The sequence below is a fragment of the Hypanus sabinus genome, chromosome 12 (assembly GCF_030144855.1).
Source record: "Hypanus sabinus isolate sHypSab1 chromosome 12, sHypSab1.hap1, whole genome shotgun sequence".
In the NCBI taxonomy this organism is placed as follows: Eukaryota; Metazoa; Chordata; class Chondrichthyes; order Myliobatiformes; family Dasyatidae; genus Hypanus; species Hypanus sabinus.
This window is the reverse complement of record NC_082717.1, coordinates 36,316,674-36,334,833: the sequence shown is the minus strand read 5'-3', so window position 1 is coordinate 36,334,833 and position 18,160 is coordinate 36,316,674.

The window sequence follows — 18,160 nt, the reverse complement described above, 5'->3', positions numbered from 1 at the left end:
GGAAACATCCTTTCCACATCCACTCTATCAAGGCCTTTCACCTCTGCTAGGCTTTAATTAGGTCACTAATCATTCTTCTGAATTCTAGTGAATGTAGGCCCAAAGCCATCAAATGCTCTTCATGTGACAAGCCATTCAATCCTGGAATTTTTTTTGTGAACCTCCTTTGAACCCTCTCCAGTTTCAGCACAACCTTTCTAAGATAAGGAGCCCAAAGCTTCTAACAATACCCCAAGTGAGGCCTCACCAGTGCTTTGTAAAGTCTCAACATTACAACCCTGCTTTTAAGCTAACAGGAAGACAACAGTAACTCCAATAACTGTGTTACAACAGTGTTGTGCAGAAGAGATTCGCTGAATGGACAACATGTTGAACCTTGGAGTGAATGGACTACAGCAGTATAAGACCATGAATGTACCTGGTGTAAGTTTTATTGTGAATTTTCATCCCTGAATTCTAATTTTCCTGTATTGGGATTTGCAATAGTGAAGCCTCTGTCCCAAAGTACTATTGTTGGAGATAATACTTCATTCTTGAAACTCCAGTAACTTGGTGGCTTTTCAATACTTATAAACCTGATCTTGGTAAAAGTTCCAATAGAAATTAAGAAATCTGTGTCCGAGAATTGTGTATGAATTAATTTTTTTCTCTCTAAACTTGATTCTGCAAATGGAAAATAAACAAGCTACTATTTACAAAGTGCTTCATTCTGAACTGAAACGAATGTCACCTATATCCACTGGAGCTGCCCATGAATAAGTCTTGGTCTTCCTAATATACTCCATTCCTAACAAACACACTAATGATTGAGCTTTTCATATGCAGTTAGTTGAATCTCACAGGTCTTTTAAAATGAAATAATGAATACATTTATCACATTGTTGAGTTTTCAATATATGTGCATTATGATTTCTGCATTTCTCTCAGCACACATAATTAGCAGTCACAGAAATGACTGGTATTTATATCAGACTTTAACCCCATGCAAAAACTGAATGGGTTAATATACAACTAGGTTGACATTAATTGATGATTGATATTGGGAGATGATTAGGTAGTCTCTGAAGCAAGCCTCTTTAATCTTCTGTTGCCAATTTCTGGAAGGAATGGACAAGTGGAGGGGTTGGGAACTCCTGGGTTTTGACCTTAATCCATTAAGCACACACTTTATAGTGGTGAATTACTGAGCTAGATCTTGCTGGACCAGGGCTTGTCACACTTTGGTACCTTATTCAAATAGTCATTCTTCACATCAACTCCAGTGTGTTAAATAACAAGTGAGATACCACAAGTGCAGGTGGCTGGTGGAAAAATGGACATGGGGATATGAGAAAAAAAACCTGTGTGCATGGGTTTGCTGAAGAAAACTTGAAGAGCTGAATGAAGGGGCTGGATTGCAGTTCATTAAAAAATAATAAGATTACTGGAGTGTGTATTTAGTTAAGGCTCTGGGATAAGGCCAAGGAAGAATAGGATTTATGGGGAGCAAGCCAACATGGACCTGAAGAGCCAATTGGTCTCCTTCTATCTCATAAGGAAATCTGGGAACAAACTAATAAGTGACGGCAGTGGGGCTTGGAGAGGGTAGAGGTAAAGAGTGATGGGATGGGGTGGATGGACAAAGTCAGCCTAAACAAATATGATCTGATCCAGGCATGTGGACGTCCAAATAGAGTCACCGGTTAACGGGTGAGAACTGTGGTTAATTTTCCCCCATCTTAGTTGCTGTCTCAAAAGCCACAATGGAGTATTTTCCAATCAAGCTGACTGAGCGTATAACTTGAAACTGGAATGGAAGCTGAAGCAGACACAAGAGATTCTACAGATACTGGAAAGCCAGTGTAACACACACAAAATGCTGGAGGAGCTCAGCAGACCAAGGCAGCGTCTATGGAAAGGAATAAACAGTCAACGTTTAGGGCTGAGGCCCTTCATCGGGACATTGCTGATTCCTGGTGAAGGGACTCGGCTGAAAAATCGACTGTTTACTCCTTTCCATAGATGCTACCTGACTGCTGAGTTCTTCCAGCATTTTCCATGGAAGTTGAAGTCCTGTGTTCTATGATTATGGAACAGGGCTTTTGATTTGCTTTGACAACTTATTGTCCAGACTTGCTTTTCATATCCAGATATCTTGATTATTGGCGACTTAGCCAAATATACTGAATAGCGGTGGAACAACTTGTCCCAGTTTTTGAGAAAAGAGAGGCTAAGTTTTTTTTGTGTGTGAACTATTTATTGTGCTTGGCCTAGCTCTGTGAGAAGAGTAACACATATAAGCAGCAGTGATGCAACAAATGGCTAGACTACTTGGCATTACATTGAAACCAGATTATTTATCAGTTACCCTTGACTTTGAAAGGAGTATATCTTAGGCTGTGGAATACCACTGGTTGGAGTAATCAATGGCTAAAGCTGCATGTCCACATCTCACTAGATATCTCAATTTGGAACTAAAATAAACAGTAAAAGCCTGACACAGAATTTCCTTCTTCAAATGATTCTATTTTAAATTTATTCCCAAAACATATTTTTCAGCGGTCTGAAAGCCTAACTGTCTCCATGACTTTGGAAGCGCGCTTGAACCTTGTAGTGGCCCATTCATTCTGCGCAAATTCTTGCAGGTTCCTCCCCACTTTAGCAAACCAGCATCAACTCCACATAGGAACACAGGGGCAGTGTGGGAGAAAGAGAGCGCCTGTCATGCACCGGAGACCTGACACGAGGCTAAGCAAACACATGAGGAGTAGTGCTGCCAAGTCAGCTCAGTTCCCAGTGCTGCCACATTTCACATACCAGTGACGCCGAAGCTGGCTGTATGGATGTTTTCTTCCTGAAATACTTAGCATATCCATTTCAGGTTAAGATATTGCTATTTTTTGCATGTGAGAACCTAAGATTTTGATTCAATGATTTTTAAAATTTTTGCTTGTGGACTCTTAGATGCCCATTTTATCTTTTATAAATTGATGGTCTTGACCAGGGCTGAAATTCATCACAAAGTGAGAGGGGTTGAAAGGGAAACAATCGGCCATGATGGAATAGCAGAGCAGACTTGATGGGCTCCTATATCTTATGGTCTAATGAGGGGCAACGTCTTCATGCAGAGTTTGTGGGTAAATGGAATGAGCCACTAGAGGAAGTGCTTGAGGCAGGTACGAAAACACATTTTAATGACAGTTGGATAGGAACACGGTTAGGATAGTCTGAGGCAAAATGGGCCAAACATAGGTAAAGGTGACCAGCGTAGATGGATCTTGGTAGAAAGGGCCCAGCTGGGCCGAAGGGTCTGTTTCTACATAGTATTTATTTTTCTTTTTAAAACTTACATCTGTCCCGTAATGTGAGGGAGTAAAAATCTTTGTGTTATGACTCCGTTGCAGTGTACAGTCATGTGAATTTATTAGTCTAATGACTTGTAGAAAAAAGTTGTCCTGTAGCCTGTTGGTCCTGGCTTTAATGCTCCAGCATCATTTGCCAGATGGAAGCAGTTGAAACAGCTTACAGTTGGGGTGACTGGTGTCCCTAGTGATCTTCCAGGCCTTCTTTCTGCACCTGCTGCTGTAAATGTCCTCAATGGAGGGAAGTTCACATCCATGGATGTGCTGGGCTGTCCGTACCACTTTCTGCAGTGCCCAGTGATCAAGGTTGGAGCAGTTTCCTTACCAGGCAGTGATACAGCCAGTCAGGATGCTCTCAATGGTGCCTCTGCAGGAGATCTTGAGAATTTGTGGGCTCATGCCAAACTTCTTCAGTCGCCTGAGGTGGAAGAGATGCTGCTGGGGTTTTTTTTGCCACACAGCCAGTGTGTACAGTGCAGGTGAAATCTTCAGTGATGCGCATGCCAAGGAACTACTCACCCTCTCACCCTTTTAACTACAGTCCCAGTGATGTTGATTGGGGCGAGCTTGTCTCCATTCCTCCTGTACTCCACAATCAACTCCTCAGTTTTTTGGACTTTGAGGGAAAGGTTGTTATCTTGGCACCATGGTGCTAACCTCTCCTCTGTAGGCAGTTGTATAAATGTGTCTCTGTAATATAAATGGAAATGTCCTTTGTCAGTGAATAGCTGCAGTGCTCTGAATCATTCATTTGCTTTTGCTGTAATATACAAATAAAACTCACATGTTAAAGTGGGATGGATGTTGTGTCTTTACTTTTACATGAGTATACAACCTGGAGCCACTTTGAAATAAACAACTGAATGTTTAAGCTATGGCATCCATGATTATTGGAGGTGTGTAAACTAGTTTCAGTGTGGTTGAATGAAAACATTCATTTGGATACAAAAATTATCTTAGCGCTAAATATAAAGAAGAAATAGAACCTTGTCAATTATTTTATTATATTCCAAAGCTTTGAAGGATTGGAACAATCTTCTGTTTCAGTTGTAAATCTTTATTTTCATGTAGAACTACTAAATATTTGCAGTTCAGAAAATGCATCTGGAATGACCTTGGAAGGCATTTTGTTTGTTAGTCTCTGTTCCTTGCCTGCAGATTTTCCGCAATAACTTCTATATATTCAGTGGGGAGGGGTGGAAGCATTATTATGCAAGTGAAGAATGAGCTTGCCCGTCCCAATGAGAACTGAATGCAATGTACTGTATAAACTATCATAATACTAGAATAGTTTCATGCTCAGCAAGTGGTATCACCTCCAACCCTATGATAGTTTTATACTCATAGAAGATGGAGAAGTATGGAAGACAACTAAGATGGAAATTTGATCAGGGTAGGAGAACTGGAGGACAATAGTTAATTAAGGTATATATTTTTATATATTTGCAAAAGCAACATGCTGCTTAGGTTAGAAATAAAAACTGATGAAAATCATTGATCTGAAACATTAACATCATACCATAGATGCTTGAAACATTGTGTATTTACAAAAGTATTCATGATTATTTGTAGTAGCACCAATATTACACTGAGTAAGAAAGTTTAAAAAAAATGTAGTGTTCCTGGCTGAACCAGATTTAATTGAAAACAACTTCCAAGAATTTATCAGTCATCTGGCAAAGGACATTAGCCATTCAGGACATATTTTCTATGGGAGCCAGAAACAAATTACACATGTTCTAACCACTACATTAGAGGGAGGAGATGCAAGAAAGCAAGAGGGACCTCCTCCCACCCCAGGTCAATGAAAGGGCTGTGGCGACCCACTTCCTAGCACACTCGAACCAGCTCACGATTAGCCAGCGTGCGGGCACAAAGGCCAGGTCCGCAACGAAGGGTGAAAAGCCTTGAGGGTTTGTGAGTACGTGTCTCTTGGAGCGTCCGCGCCCGGGGAGGGCGGGATGAGGGAGGCTTTAAAAGCAAGGCTGTGAAGTTTGAATAAAATTATCTTTGACTGCAGTTTAATGACTCCTTGTCGTTATTTTAGCGCTGCGTGTAGCAAACCGCTACAGGGCCACTAAAACCCTAATCAGAGTTTTCATTGCTGCCATCAGGAAGGAGGTACAGAATTTTGAAAGCACACACTCAGCAATTCAGGAACAGCTTCTTCCCTTCTGCCATCTGATTTCTGAAAGGACATTGAATCCAGGAACCGTACCTCATTACTTTTCTTTATTTTTATTTTTTGCACTGCTTATTTAATTTAACAATTATATATGTACACACTTACTATAATTCAGTTTTTTCTCTATTATTATGTACTGCATTGTACTGCTGCTGCAAAGTCATCAAATTTCATGACACATGCTGGTGATATTAAACCTGATTCTCAGTCCAAGGGGTTCAGGACGTCAACCAGGCCACTGTATATCCTGGCATGATTATCCCAGCTGCGAGAATCTCCACTCATTCAAGCAATGTGGAACTAAGTTTAATGTGCTTGGGGTGAACCACTCACTGATGTTTTGAGAAATTGTTGATTGTTTATTCCTTTACATACTGAAAATGTCCCCTTTGGTAGAGTATCTGACCTCTGCTTGGGGCTGAGCATTTTTTCAGCCATCATAGGAGATGTTGTCCCCAGCAATTTTTCAAAACAACTTTCCAATATTGTGCAATTAACCAAAGACACTTCAGACTTGGATCTGTTTTAATCCAGCAGTCCTTGCTTATTTTTTGTTCTAAATGTTGGCAGATAACATGTCTATTTCCCAAAATAATCAGATATGATAATAAACCTATATTCTCTGCAATAACACTTGGGTCCAAACTTGATGTGATTGCAGTTGATTCTGTTCCAGATATGAAATTCCTGTTTTATATTTTTGTTATGGCATCTTACATTTTCTTGCTTTCCTCTTTGAAATTCTGACAACGATCTCCTCTAATCCATTAAACAGAAAGAGAAATGAGATAGATCCTATAATTTATGGATCCATTTCTTTTAGAGCAATGACCCCGCCTGACCCAGCAAGTGAGAGTTAAACAGCATGAGTAAGCCAAAGAACCCATGAGTAACAGTGAAGGATGCATTAAATTTAAAGTGAAAATCATGTGGTGATGGCTTGGGTTGAGAAAGTTGATGAATTTTGGTAGTGCTAATGAAGGCTGAGAGTTGTATATCGAGAGGGTTGAACTATTGTAGCATGAACAATGTGGAGGAGCAAAGAAAGCCCCTTAATGGGCCTAAAAATGTATAGTTTGTTTATGCAACTAAGTAATCCCTGAAAAGCCAGCAAGGAAGACATTTAATGAAACTATTACAATGTTTTGATTCAGTTGAGCCCTAATCTGCTGGTAATAGCCAAGAGAAGTATATTTTACGAGAGGAACCAGTCAAAAGATGAAAGCATTTCTGAATACATTGGAAAACTTTGCAAACTTTCCCAGTACAGTGACTTTAGAGATGGTCTTTCTGATGCATGAAGGGACAAGCTTGTATGTGGCATGCATGGTCAAAGCACTCAAAAGAGGCTATTATCTGCAAGAGACCTAAACTTAGAATGGGCATTGATCATTGCAATATCGTTAGAGATTGCAGCACAGTAGAACTACAGAAAAGGACGTTAGAATGTGAAATGCACAAAAGGAATGATGCAAAAAGTCTAAAATATTATCGATGTGGCAAATTACTATTTGGTCAAAGAAAAAGTCTGCAAAAAGCATCACAGACAAGGTCACAGAGAGAGAGTGTGTGAGGCAGACAAAAAGCACAACTGAGTAAAAAGTCACAAACACAAAACTAAGCAAATGCATAAAGTTACCGAATGTAAAACAGAATCAGACAACGTAGTATCTGACAGCTGCCATGTCTATAACTGCATAGTATAACTGAAGCAACTCCCAATATCATCTGGATCACAATAGATGTGTCTGGTGTAAAACTGAAAATGGAGCAGGATACAGGGTCGGCTTTGTCCATAATTTCAGAGGCTGACTGCAACAGACTGTTCTCTAAGACACCATTGGAGCAGACCTCAGTCATGCTAAAGACCTACAGAGGCAAAAAAAAGTGTCTCCCAAAGGCAAACTGAAAGTGAATGTGAAATATGGAGGCCAAGCACAACAGTAAGAACTTCATGTATTGAAAAGTGGAGGGCCAGCACTTTTCGGACGGGAATGTTTGAGGAAAAATCCAACTAGACTGGTGTTCAGTGTGATATCAACAGGCAATGGAGGCCCAAATGGTATCACTAACCAGAGACTGACACAGCTTCTTAATGTTAATGAGAAGGTATTTGAGAAGGTAAACTCAAAGGCATGGCCAGAATTGAACTGGATGAAAGAGCAATATCAAAATTCCATAAAGTGCATCCAGTGCCTTGCGCTCTATGTCTTAAAGTGGATGCTGAACTGCAGAGCTTGGAGGCATCTGGAATTCTCTCTAAGGCTGAGTGGAACAATTGGGCCACACTCATTGTCCTAGTGAACAAGAAAAGGAAGGCTAGAGCCACTGTGGGATCTCAAGGTGAAGAATCCCTGCCACGACTAGAAGACATTCTCACATCTTTGGCAAGCGGGGAGAGGTTTTCAAAGGCTGACTTCTCACAAGCCTACTGCAAATGGAAATTGAGGAGTCAAGCAGGAAGTTCTCAGAATCAACACTCACAAGGGATCGTTCCAGTGTAATTGTCTCATCTTGGCATCACATCAGCTCCAGCAATTTGGCAAAGAGCAATGGATCAAGAGCTACAAGATATCCCAGGAACACAATATTATCTTGAAGACATCATCATGACTGACAAAAATGATGAAGAGCACCTCCGGAACGTCGGAAAAGTTTTAACCAGGCTGAGTGAGAATGGTCTGTACGCAAAGAGATAAATGTGAGTTTTTCAAGAATGAAATCTCATATTGTGGACATGCCATTGACAAGCATGGCTTATGTAAGTCACAAGAGAAGACTGAAGCAGTGCTACAGGCACCCAAACCGGAAAGTGTATCACAACTCAGGACATACTTTGGCCTTGTATACTACTATCACCAGACATTGCTACAGTGCTGCATCCATTGAATGCATACTGACTTTGCTGGGCCATTCATGGACTCCATGTTTCTGATTGCTGTGGATGCTTATTCGAAGTGGCTGGATGCCATACCAATGAAGTCAACAATGTCAGCAAAGTCTGTCTCCGCTCTGAGTGCTTTCTTTGCCAGAAGTGGCTTACCAGAACAAATTGTGACTGATAATGGACCACAATACACGTCAGAAGAATTCCAACTGTTCCCGAAGAAAAATGGCATCAGATATTTCATGTCAGCTCCTCACCAGCCTGCAATGAATGAGTTAGCTGAAAGGTTTATCCAAACTTTCAAGAAGTCCAATAAAGCAATGGGCAGGGAGGACATTTCTCTGTGGAGCAAGGTGGACAACTTTTTTGTGTATTAAAACTCTGTTCATGCGATGACAAATTAAATACTTGCAATACTGTTCAGGAATCTGAGATCTCATACAGGCCTCCTGAAACCAGAGCCACAGGGGGAAGTGCAGAATAAACAGTTCAGCCAGTTGCCAAGTGAAACAGCAAGGAGTTTTGAGATTGGACAGGAAGTTATACCAAATGATTACCAAGAAGACAAGTGGACACCTGGTAGGAGAGCTACAAGAACTGGTACACTGATGTACACAGTGGATGTCGGAAATCAGACATAGAACATCAGGTCGACCAGATAATGGATGCTCAATCGAAGAACACACCTGAGCTGATTGCATCCAACAAGACGGACACGTACCTTTTAGTAATCAGCAGGAAAAACTTTTCTGATAGAAGTCCAATGTGATCAGTATGGTCGACACTGTTGCTAATCACACCAGTTCCAAGGATGCAAGGGAAGCAAAACAGATAGGTACTTGTGTTTTTGACAACAGGTGCAAGAGTAGTCTCATGATGTCAAAGTGCATTTTAGACCACCACATGAATGACCTGGCCCATTCTTCCATTCTAGTAATTCCTAGTCTGCCGGATTCAGAAGGTTTTTTTTTTGAGAAGCATTACCCAGCCTTATGTCTGAGTGATGATTCTAACTCCCCAGTTGACCATCCTTCCTTGCATTCAAGCTGTACATTCTGAGATTCATAGGGTAACAACTGTGTTTCTTTCTCAGTGGGACATGCTCAGAATCCTGAAGCAAAACAGGATCTGTTGTCGTACTCAATAATGTGCATTCTAGTCATATGTATTTTGTCCAGCATTTTTACATGGCCCTGTATTCATATATCAGTGTTCATCTCCTGAAATGGAAATTGACTGACATTTTTCTGTCTCTGTGGTATGTCTAGATATGAAAATAATATATTCATGTACATGATAAGACATAAGAGCAGAATTGAATTGGCTTTAGTTCTTACATCCTTCACATACATGAGGTGTAAAAATCTTTACGTTACATCTCCGTCTGAAAGTGCAATTTATAGTCATTTGTAAGAAATAGTATGTACAACAAGACAGTCAATATAGCATAGAAATACAGTCGTGTCAGCGTGAATTAATCAGTCTGATGGCCTGGCGGAGGAAGTTGTTCCAGAGTCTGTTGGTCCTGGCTTTTATGCTGCGGTAACATTTCCCGGATGGTAGCAGCTGGAACAGTTTGTGGTTGGGGTGACTCAGGTCCCAATGATCCTTTGGGCCCTTTTTACTCACCTGTCTATGAAAATGTCTTAAATTGGGGGAAGTTCACATTTAGAGATGCGCTGGGCTGTCTGCACCACTCTCAGCAGAGTCCTGCGATTGAGGGAAGTACAGTTCCCATACCAGGCAGTGATGCAGCCAGTTAGGATGCTCTCAGTTGTGCCCCTGTGGAAAGTCCTTAGGATTTGGGGGCCCATATGAAACTTCTTCAACCATCTGAGGTGAAAGAGGCGCTGTTGTGCTTTTTTCACCACACAGTCGGTATGTACAGACCACGTGAGATCCTCAGTGATGTCTATACTGAGGGACTTAAAGTTGTTCATCCTCTCAACCCCAGATCCATTGATGTCAATAGGGGTGAGCCTGTTTCCATTCCTCCTGTAGTCCACAACCAGCTCCTTTGTTTTTGTATCATTGATACCACTATGTCAGGGTGATGACTTCTTCTCTGTAGGCTGCCTTGTTATTATTTGAAATAAGGCCAATCAAGGTAGTATCAATAGCAAATTTAATTAGCAGATTGGAGCTGTGGGTGGCAACACAGTTATGGATGTATAGAGAGTAAATAAAGGGGCTTAGGACTCAGCCCTGAGAAGATCCTGTGTTAAAGGTTAGAGGGACAGAGGTGAGGCAGCCCACTTTTATCACCTGCCAGCGATCTGACAGGAAGTCCAGGATCCACCTGAACAAGGCAGGGTGAAGGCCAAGGTTTCTTAGATCCTTGTCAAGCCTGCAGGGAATTATGGAGTTGAATGCAGAACTGTAGTCCAAGAACAGCATTCTCACATAAGCATCTCTCTTCTCCAGGTGTGTAAGGACGGTGTGTAGAGCTGTGGCTATTGTGTTATCAGTCGATCAGTTACGTCGGTAGGCAAATTGTAGGCAGATGTTGTCCTTGATCAGCCATTCGGCTAATCAAATATTCTCTGCCATTCAGTTCATTCAGCTTGTACTTTCAAGGTTAATTGCTAACTCTAAGTCAACTGGGAAACCATTTGAGGAAGACACTTAATTTCATTCAACACAGGAATTGAGAGGAATTCACATCCAGAAATATACTTATGAAACCACTGCAGCCTTTATAAAACTGAGAAGATCTTTTCTCTGCTGCTGTCAATGCAGTGGACATAAACCCACTTGACCTTTCATTATATCGTCTATTTGATGGAACAGAACAGCACCATAACTCTGTCCTTTAGCAATGAACATGAACATATCGGCAGAATGTAGCTATCCTTTGAAATTTGCTTGAGCTTGTGTCCATTTCCACTCCTTTTGTGACATTTACTACAGTGGAGCTAAGGTGGATTCAGCAATCAGCTATGAAGATGGATGGAAGGGTAGATAGTGCTGAGGAAGCAATGCGATTGCAGAAGGAATTGGACAATTGGAAGAATAGGCAAAAAAATGGCAGCTGGAATACAGTGTTGGGAGAAGTATGATAATACATCTTTGTAAAAGGAACAAAAGTGCAGACTATTATCTAAATGGGCAGAAAAGTCAAACATCAGAGGTGCAAAGGGACTTAGGAGTCCTTGTGCATGACTCCCAGAAGGTTAATTTAAAGGTTGAGTCTGTAGTAAAGAAGGCAAATGCAATGTTGTTAATTTCAAGGGGAATAGAATATAAAAAAGGAGATAATGCTGACGATCTTATAAGATACTGGTCAGAAAGTATGGGTTGTCATTGGACAGAGTCCAGAGGAGGTTCACAAGTATGATTCTGGGAATGGATGAGCACTTGGCAGCTTTGTGCCTGTACTCTCTGGAATTTAGAAGAACATGGGAGGGGGGGATCTCATTGAAACCTACCGAATGTTGAAAGGACTAGATAAAGTGGATCTGGAGAGGATGTTTCCTGTGGTGGGCGTGTCCAGAACTAGAGGGCACAGCCTCAGAATTGAAGGGTGACCCTTTAGAACAGGGGTAAGGAGGAAGTTTTTAGCCAGTGAGTAGTGAATCTGTGGGATGCCCTGCCACAGACAGCTGTGGAAGCCAAGACCGTGGGTATATTTAAGATGGAAGTAGATCATTTCCTGATCAGTCAAGACATCACAGGTTATGGCAAAAAGGCAGGTGAATGGAGTTGAGTGGGATCCGGGATCAGCCATGATGAAATAGCAAAGCAGACTGGATGGGCTGAATGGCTTAATTTGGCTCCTGTATCTTATGGTTTTATGGCTCAGTTGCATTAGCTGAGACATTGGTAATAGTTTTTACCAAGTCTGATCCAGGTGTATATTTTTAGCATCCATGTGATGTTCCAAGTGCTTGCATGTTGTGAAACTTGGACCTGCCTTTTCCAGTCTGATCAACATTTCTTTCAGATTCTGAAGGTGTGCAGAGCCATAACCAGGATTTCAGACAAGTACAAGACCACCCTGGAAATGCCCTGCAGCAACCCTACATGTTCCTCTGAAAGACAAAAGTGGAAGTGTCAAGATCATATGTGAAGAAGCTGGTGTATGTGTTTACAGTCAAAAACTTCTCAACCTTCTCTCGAATTCTCTAACTCAGACTTGTGGAGGTGAGATTACTGCAGGCACTTAACAACAGGCAGATTATGGAACTGGGACAGAAGAGGGAATGAATCCTGGAGCAGATTAAATATGATCACATTGATTGGCAGGGTTGGTTTAAGGGATTGAATGACTTCTATTTCTTTGTTTTATTGTGTTCTGGACAGATGCCCAACTCTATCCATTGACATTCATGACTCGCATGCAATTTAATTAAATGCTGTCCTTTTGAAATCAGCCAAAGTGGAGGGTCCACCAAAGAATAAGAGTGATGTGAGATAACCTCCAAATGTACCGTGGCCACTTTTAGCTTGGAGAAGAACTTCAACAATTTTATACGTATACCTGCACGTGGATACATCGCACACACGTTTTCCTTGCTTCCTTCCCTTGTCTTCCCTTAGATCACTTCCATTCTCAAAGTTCACCATCCCTGTACCTCTTCTCTTTTAATGCCTCCATTTCCTCTAGCTTCCTCCCAGCTGATGCCATTAACAGCTTTGTACTCTGGGATGACTAATTGCAGAGGGAACTTGGTGCACTTGGAACAGAAATCAATACAGGAGGAAGGGAAAGAATATTAGAATGGATGACATAGGCAAAGAGAAAGCGTGGAAAGAGCTGTATAAGTGAGATGGGGATGAAAATCCCAGTGCATTGCAGGAAGGAGAAAGCCTAGTAAGAATATGCAAGGGAGGAGGAAAGGGATTTAAGGGAGGAGGATGTCTGAAGGTACTTAGGACAAGGATTCACTGATAGTCCAAGCAGATTTTGTGATTTTCCAAAATCGTTTGATTAGCTTGCAGTTACTTATGAAATTGCTCACTCCCAGATATCTCTTTAAATTGTGTTGAAGTGAAGTTGAAAGGGCAGTGGCCTAGTGGACCGTGAGGGGTGAATCCGGAGTATGGGTGGATAGAGCAAAGGGACAAACAACCACAGAATCCACAATGGTAATCAGCTGCAGGGTGAAACAGGGTGAGTGAAATTGAATCACAAAATATGAAGAAGTCATTGAGTACATTTAAGGTAGTGGTTAATAGCCGCTTGATTGGTTAAGGCATTAAAGGTAATGGGGAGACAACAGAAGAATGGGGTTAAGAGGGATAATAAGTCAGTCATGATGAAGTGACGGAGCAGTCTCGATGGGCTGAGTAGCCTAATTCTGCTCCTATGTCTTTTAGTATTATGGTCTAAGTTCGGTGTGACAAGGCAGTGGACCAGAGCGGGTGAAGCACAAAATACTTGGGAGGCTGCAGTAAGCAGGGATGTACAGAGGTTAGGTGGCAGTGAAGTGGATCTGAAAGGGGGATGGGATGGGACTGCTGAAGCAGACCTGAAAGGCTGATTGTTTACTAGAACTGAAAATACGATGGCCTAGCAGACCATGTGGGGTGAATTAGGAGTAAGGACTGACTGAGAAAAGGGGCAACTAATTAAAGAATGCACAATGATAATTGGTCACAGGCTGAAGAAAGGAGAGCAAGGCGATTGGATGTTAGAGGTTAAATGAGAAGAGGGTGAGAGCAGGGCAGGGTGAAGCAGACACAATTCAGGTAGAACGGGATTACTATAGATTGGTACAAGTACATGGTGGGACAAAAAGCCATTTTCTGCCCTCTATAATGCCAAGTTGATGACACAGACTTTAGTATTTTATTGATTACCGTGAATACTTCTGGTCAGTGCACAATTGTTTATAGAGCTAAAAATATAAGCACATTTATAATGTTAATGCGCTCTGCAATTCCTTTTTGGGCAGTAAGTTCTGGACAAAATGGCAATCTATTTCCAAGAATTTTTGTTTCATTTATTCAGTTTTGTGACAAACCAATAAAGATTCCATGTTCATGGGGATTATGCAATAATGATCTGAGATATTTATGGGAAAAAATGGACAGGAAAAGTTTAAAGAGATATGGGCCAAATATGGACAAACGGAATGATCTTAGCTGTGTGGATCAGTGGGCCTTATTATATGACTGTCTCAATATGATTGGTAGAAAAACATGAATCAGACTAAATCAGTTTCTGCCCTTAAGAATATTGGTGCTAACCGTTATAATTTATAGATAACATTGTTTACATGCCGGAGGTTTTCTTCCTCACTGACCACTTTTTCTGTCCTCCCCAACCACCACACAATTTTGTTCACTTGGTAATGTTATCCTCTTGCAGGGATAAATCCCCAAATGGACTGGGCAGCCTCGTCCACATAACCAATGAAAAACTGCCACAATATATTTGGAAATCAGCATGGATTCCCACCTGGTGCAGTAGGTATAATATTTTAATTAAAAAAGCAAAACTGAGAGTTATTTTCTTTGCAACTTACACTAATTTATCATAGCACTCACAGGTAGAATAAGTTTTACTTCAGACATAAAGCTACAAATCATGGATTGATTTCAAGCATTTTTTTGGCAAAGTTTCTGAGCAAATTTGTGTTCTTTTTGAATCAGTAATTTATGATTTAAGTAGTTTGCCTCCTAAATATCAGACTATAGGATTACAGCTGCATAAAGAAAGTCACCCTAAGAGCAAATATTTGAAGCAAGGACGGGTTTATTTTTTGGCACGTGCTGATGTTACAAACTTGGCAAGCTTTAAGATGCAGTGTCGGGAGAAGCTGCAGTGAAGGGTGTAAAAATTCAGTGCGATGTGCCTGTAAGTTTGCCTGCAACTGTGATATTTCTCAGGGATCTGCAGCTCCATTTATTTAATGAAAGTTCAACCACGGACGATGGGAAAGGAAAACACTCATCTAACAGCAATTTTTCACACTGCTGTTTGCTTTCCCCATTTTCATTCCAGTCTTTTGAGATCTACTCTGAATTTGCAGAAGTGTAATGCTCAGAACCGTTGAAATATCCAGCTGTAGCTGCCAGTAGTTCCTTCTTTCACACCCTCAAAACATTCCAAAGAAGAAATTTAAGATGTTCTGTAAGAGTCACTGTACAAACCTTCCAGAAAATACTGGAAATGAAAAAAGACATTCACTGGAAAAGAACAGTCATCCTATAAATGTGTATTATTCTAATATTACATCTGCCATTTTAACAAGAGAATAGTGCTTACATACTAAGCCCTGATAATTATTAATATTCATAAAATTATTTTCCACCATTTTTGACAGAATCCTTTGCAATTATTTTGTATTGAAAGTAAGTTCAAAATAAAGCAATTCTGTATTTTGTACACTAGTGTTTTGCTGCCGAGTTGTAATATTACTTGTTTGTAGTTGACCTGTGCATGTGGTATTAATCTAGTTGCTCATGTTGATGGCCCTTGTACCTGATAATAAAAAAAGAAAATCTAGGTCGTGGTCAGCAGGTCAAGCAGCATGAGTGGGAAGTGAAACAGAGTAATCCCTTCAGGTCAGTGCCCTTTCAGCTGAATGGTTGGTTAGATGAGAACTACATTCTGCTCATTCTCTCTAACATTTCCTGCTTTTTATTTCCAGTTTTTGGCAATCTCAGTATTTTGCTCAAACATCTATCTTGCTGTACGCTGATCATAACAAATTTAATTCCACTGATAATATGCTTATCAAATGGTAATCACAGCTTTCAAACACATTTGTGAGTATTGATCTTCAATATGCCATGACAATGAAGAATAGTCGTCTTGAAAGTTTTGATCATCAAGTAAATTTGCTATAAAATTTACTATGCTATAAGTGAACATCACAATGCTATAAAATCCTAATTGATGCCTCATCAGCTTCTAATAAAGTGCTTACAATGAAAACTGATGCTAAGGGCATCTTTTCAAGTTCCAATCACTACAACAACTCAATGAATCATTCTGCAATTTAATTCAAAACAGCCACTGAACAAACAAATATCTGTGCATAAAAATTCTTAGAATTTTAAAATGTGATGTGTTTTGATTTGTTTTCAAGTTTCTTAAAGACTTGGGATATAATGTTGAATGGTGTGGACAACGGATATTTTTAATTGTAGGAGTATGAAGAATCCAGAAGAAGCTACCCAAGAAAATAAAATCACATTTAGTGGTGAGGAATAGAGGGGCATTAAGCCACAAAAAGGCAACCAAATATTATGGGAGGCAGAAGGCAGAAATCTCAGCATGAAATACTTGGGCTGAATGGCTTTTGCTTCTGCTGTATATTTTTAACATTTTAGACCATAAACTTTTAACAAAGGTTAGTAATTTGGTTTGGCTTACATCATTCATGTTTCAACGGTAAAATTTCATCTGGAGTTCATTGTAAAATGTTGACTCACATTAAGACCCACTGGCGTGATCATTTTTCAGGCTTTGAACTCAACAAACATTAAACCTGTTAATAAAACATTATGCTAACTTCAAAACTACAATCACTTGATGTTTAATTCAAGGCACAGGAATTTGTACTAATCCAGGAATAAAGAGAGAAGGCTTATATTCACATAGTGTCTTTCATGAGCTTAGGGTTTCTGAAAGTACTTAGTAGCCAATTCAAATTTTTAGTTGTATATAAAACAAGACAACTGCCAAAAGTTCTGAAATAAAATCAATGCATTGATTCAGCAGGTGAACTCACACCATAACATGAAATGAGGCAGCTAAGGAAAAAAATTGTGTTAAATTTTGAGGTGATGGTCAATTTGGTGATTGCTTCACTGAGATATTAAGGAGCATTTGGCTTGTTTTATGATACTTAGAATTATGCTTCAATATCCAAAAGTTTTGATTAAATTCTTTATGAGCTGAGCTAATATAATAATGCAGTTGTATTTTACTGTAGAAACGGATAGGTTCAGATAGCATCCCATGAGACCAGTTGCTTCTTAATCTAAACTAAGCACTACTAGTATATACTAGGATATGTAGTAGTTCAACAATGCTCCACCAGAAGTCTCATTGCCCTATGCCTTTTCAAAACTGAGGGTATTAATGACAGCGAAGGGCACTGATTATGCCTAATTCACGTATAATAAGGAGCAAGAATTAGAGGGTGAGGAAAGGCTTTGAACCCCAAAATATAAGTTCTCTGCAAAGAGGTAGGGCTTTATTGAATCAAGCATATGAGTTAAATTTTTAAACAATGTGCTGGTTCCAGGACAGGTCCTCCAAAAAAGGAATGCAGGAACTTAAAGTTACTAACCCTCTGCACCCAGTGGAGGACCGGGGTTATGGAACCCTGGTTTTCCTTTCCTGAAGTCTATACTCAGTTCCTTAGTCTTGCTGACATCGAGTGAAAGGTTGTTGCTGTGGCACCACTCAGCCAGATTTTCAGTCTCCCTCTATATGCTGATTCATTACCTTCTTTTATTTTAGCCCACAACAGTGGTGTCATCAGTACACTTGAATATGGCATTGGAGCTCTGCCTAGCTACACAGTCATAAGTGTAAGTCGAGTAGAGCAGGGGGCTAAGCACACAGCCTGTGGTGTACCTGTGCTAATGGAGATTGTGGAGGAGATGTTATTGCCTATTTGGGGTCTACAAGTGAGGAAAACCAGGATCCAATTGCACAAGGAGGCTAAGATTTGGAGCTTATTGATTAGATTTAAGAGGATGATGGTACTGAATGCTAAGCTGTAGTTGATAAAGAACATCCTGATCTCAGCATCTTTCCTGTCCAGAAGTTCCAGGGTTGAGTGA